General features: G+C 41.4%; 1 long non-coding RNA gene across 2 annotated transcripts in view; it reads left to right on the forward strand.

Annotated features, from left to right (window-relative positions):
- The first annotated feature begins 529 nt into the window (after nucleotides 1-529).
- LOC112077396 (uncharacterized) overlaps nucleotides 530-4,761 on the forward strand; it is a 10,445-nt gene continuing 6,213 nt past the window's right edge. For both annotated transcript variants that reach the window (XR_011478135.1, XR_011478134.1), the window contains exon 1: nucleotides 530-615. This is a non-coding gene — a long non-coding RNA (uncharacterized lncRNA). The remainder of the gene's footprint in view (nucleotides 616-4,761) is intronic.

The following is a 4,761-nucleotide window of genomic DNA, read 5'->3' on the forward strand; positions in this document are numbered from 1 at the left end:
AACACAGATATCACTCTACTCTACAGAACATATGTAATCACTCTACAGAACTCAGATATCACTCTACAGAACACAGATATCACTCTTACTCTACAGAACACAGATATCACTCTACGAACACAAGATTATCACTCTACAGAACACAGATATCACTCTATCTCTACAGAACTCAGATATCACTCTACTCTACAGAACATATGTATCACTCTACAGAACTCAGATATCACTCTACCAGAACTCAGATATCACTCTACAGAACACAGATATCACTCTACTCTACAGAACACAGATATCACTCTACTCTACAGAACACAAATTAGCACTCTACTCTAACAGAACACAGATATCACTCTACAGAACACAATATCACTCTACAGAACACAGATATCACTCTACAGAACCAGATATTCACTCTACTCTACAGAAATGGGTATCACTCTACCCTTCAGAAACATTTCCAACTTCATCTGGAATGAGAAACACTTTGACAGTCGATTTTTTTTTTACCCTCATTCCTCTGCTTTTCTTTCTTCCCACAGCACAGACGTCTGTCAGAGACCTCCACTCTCCACCGGGTTCGTCTATTGGCTCTCCCAGCCGCGGTCATCTGTGTAAGTAACCAATCACAAGTCAATCTTCCTCTAGCTCCACACAACCTTCAGGCCCACTAGTTGAAAATTACAAACCATTTTCTCCTGAAGAATGCACTCACTTATCTCAAGCTTGATTGGTGTCGGCATGGGCTAGTGGGAATATCAACCACACTGTAATTTCCCTTGTTCAAATTATGATTTTTCATATGCGCCAAATTAACAACAGCTGTAACTCTTTTACCGTGAAATGCTTACTTACGAAGCCCTTCCTGATGTTGCAGGATTACAAAATTATAATAAAGAGAAAAATGTAACGCAAGAGGAATAAAATACACAAGAATGGAGCTATATACAGGAAGTACCAGTATCAGATCAATGTGGACCATATACAGAAGTACCAAGTGCCAGATCAATGTGGACCTATATACAGGAAGTACCAGTATCAGATCCAATGTGGAGTTATATAAAGGAAGTACCAGTACCAGATCAATGTAGAGCTATATACAGGGAGTACCAGTATCAGATCAAGTTAGAGCATATATAACAGGAAGTACCAGTACCAGATCAATGTAGAGCTATATACAGGGAGTACCAGTTACCAGATCAATGTAGAGCTATATACAGGGAGTACCAGTACCAGATCAATGTAGAGCTATATACAGGGAGTACCAGTACCAGATCAATGTGGAGTTATATACAGGAAGTACCACTACCAGATCAATGTAGAGCATATACAGGGAGTACCAGTACCAGATCAATTTGGAGCTATAAACAGGAAGTACCAGTACCAGATCAATGTGGAGCTATATACAGGGAGTACCAGTACCAGATCAATGTGGAACTATATACAGGAAGTATCAGTACCAGATCGATGTTGACATATATACAGGGAGTACCAGTACCATATCAATTTGGAGCTTTATACAGGATTACCAGTACCAGAATCAATGTAGAGCTTTATAACAGGGAGTACCGGTACCAGTCAATGTGCGAGCTATATACAGGAAGTACCGGTACCAGATCAATGTAGAGCTATATACAGGGAGTACCGGTACCAGATCAATTTGGAGCTATAAACAGGAAGTACCAGTACCAGATCAATGTAGAGCTATATACAGGGAGTACCAGTACCAGATCAATGCTAGAGTTATATACAGGAGTACAGTACCAGATCAATTTGGAGATTTATACAAGGAGTACCATACCAGATCAATGTAGATTATATACAGGGAGTACCAGTACCAGATCAATTGTGAGCTATATACAGGGAGTACCAGTACCAGATCAATTTGGAGCTTTATACAGGGAGTACCAGTACCAGATCAATGTAGAGGCTATATACAGGGAGTACCAGTACCAGATCAATGTGGAGCTATATACAGGAGTACCAGTACCAGATCAGTGGGAGCTATATACAGGGAGTACCCAGTACCAGATCAATGTGGAGCTATATACAGGGAGTACCAGTACCAGATCAATGTGGAGCTTTATACGGGAGTACCAGTTACCAGATCAATGTTATTATCCAATAAGATACTAGTAAGGTATTTGAGGTAGATATGAACATGAAGGCAGGTTAAAGGGACTAGACATCAGATAGATAATAATAGGTATTTGAGGTAGATATGTACATGAAGGCAGGGTAAAGTGACTAGGCATCAGGATAGATAATAATAAGTATTTGAGGTAGATATGTACATGAAGGCAGGGTAAAGTGACTAGACATCAGGATAAATAATAATAAGGTATTTTGAGGTAGATATGTACATAAAGGCAGGTAAAGTGACTAGGCATCAGGATAGATAATAATAAGGTATTTGGAGTAGATATGTACATGAAGCAGGGTAAAGTGAACTTGGCATCAGGATAGATAATAATAAGGTATTTGAGGTAGATATGTACATGAAGGCAGGGTAAAGTGACTATGAATCAGGATAGATAATAAAAGGTATTTGAGGTAGATATGTACATAAAGGCAGGGTAAAGGGACTAGGCATCAGGATAGATAAGAATAAGGTATTTGAGGTAGATATGTACATGAAGGCAGGGTAAAGTGACTAGGCATCAGGATAGATAATATAAGGTATTTGAGGTAGATCTGTACATGAAGCAGGGGTAAAGTGACTAGACATCAGGATAGATAATAATAAGGTATTTGAGGTAGATCTGTACATGAAGGCAGGGGTAAAAGTGACTAGACATCAGGATAGATAATAATAAGGTATTTGAGGTATATGTACATGAAGGCAGGGTAAAGTGACTAGACATCAGGATCGATAATAATAAGGTATTTGAGGTAGATATGTACATGAAGGCAGGGTAAAGTGACTAGGCATCAGGATAGATAATAATAAGGTATTTGAGTAGATATGTACATGAAGGCAGGGTAAAGTGACTCAGACATCAGGATAGATAATAATAAGGATTTGAGGTAGATATGTACATGAAGGCAGGGTAAAGTGACTAGGCATCAGGATAGATAATAAGGTATATGAGTAGATATGTACATGAAGGCAGGGTAAAGTGACTAGACATCAGGATAGAATAATAATAAGTATATTGAAGGTAGATATGTACATGAAGCAGGGTAAAGTGACTAGACATCAGGATAGATAATAATAAGGTATTTGAGGTAGATATGTACATGAAGGCAGGGTAAAGGGACGGCATCAGGATAGATAATAATAAGGTATTTGAGGTAGATATGTACATGAAGGCAGGGTAAAGTGACCTAGACATCAGGATAGATAATAATAAGAGTAAAATAAAGAACAGTGGTAGCACGCAGAAAGATGATGAGTGTAAAAGTGTGTGTGTTATATGTGGGTTTGGTGTGAAAGTGTGTAAATGTAACCTTTATTTAACTAGGCAAGTCAGTTAAAAACAAATTATTATTTACAGTGACAGCCTACCGGGGAACTGCCTTGTTCATGTGCAGAACAAGAGATTTTTGCCTTGTCAGCGCAGGGATTTGATCCAGCAACCCTTTGATTACTGGCCTAACGCTTTAACCACTAGGCTACCTGCCACCCCGAATATATAGTGTGTACAAGATAGGGTCAGTGCAGATAGACCGGGTAACCATTCATTCATTATTTAGCAGTCTTATGATGTCTTGGAGCCTGTTGGTCTGATAGCCGATGCTCCGGTACCATTTGCCGGACGGTAGCACAGTGAATAGTCTATGACTTGGGAGTCTTTCTCCATTTTTCAGGTCTTCCTCTGACTCTGCCTGGTATAGAGATCCTGGATGGCAGGGAGCTCGGCCCCAGTGATGTACTGGGCAGTCCGCACCGTCCTCTTTAGTGCTTTGCTGTTGAYGGCGGTGCATTTACCATATCAAGCTGAGATACAGCCAGTCAAAATGCTCTCGATGGTGCAGCTGTAGAACTTTTTGAGGAACCTAGGGCTCAGGCCAAATCTGTTCAGCCTCCTGAGGGGGAAGAGGCGCTGTCGTGCGCTGTTCACAACAGTGCAGGTGTGAATGGACCATGTTTAATCAGTGAAGAGAAGTGAACAGGTGCACTATTTGGGACAAAGGAGAGATAGTTGTGGCATAGTCACTGTCGCCCTGCCCAGTACAGATAGGAGACACCTGCATTCTCCACTCACCCCTGACCCGTGACCTCACCTTACACTGCTGGCTAGGTCCTCTTGTTATGTCTGTTTGTCATATTGGGACACAACCTGTGTTTGTGTGTGTGTGTGTGTGTGTGCGTGTGCGTGTGCGTGTGCGTGTGCGTGTGCGTGTGTGTGTGTGTGTGTGTGTGCTCTGTTTGGACTACTACTAGTCTTTGCTGAGCTGTACTGTACAGTATTGCTGTTGGAAACATTAGCTTACACATTCATCCACATAAACCACATATGTCAGAGTCAAGGCCCGCGGGCCACATCCGGCCCGCGAGAAGGTTTTTTACGGCCCCTGGGATGATCTTGATTTATTATTAGAACCGGCCCGCAGACCGCAGCAAGCCGGCAGCCCGCAGATCTTTTACACGCACCAATACTACATTTCCCACAATGCAACGGTGACGCACCGAGCAGTAGGCTGCTTCATTTCAATATTTATTGGCACAGCAGTCGTCAGCATCACAGTAAAATTAACTTTCAGATACCCATCAAAAATGGCAAAACGGAAGGTGGACACTGAGAACCGGGGGTTTCAAAC

Source organism: Salvelinus sp. IW2-2015, unplaced genomic scaffold, assembly GCF_002910315.2.
Source record: "Salvelinus sp. IW2-2015 unplaced genomic scaffold, ASM291031v2 Un_scaffold4526, whole genome shotgun sequence".
In the NCBI taxonomy this organism is placed as follows: domain Eukaryota; kingdom Metazoa; phylum Chordata; class Actinopteri; order Salmoniformes; family Salmonidae; genus Salvelinus; species Salvelinus sp. IW2-2015.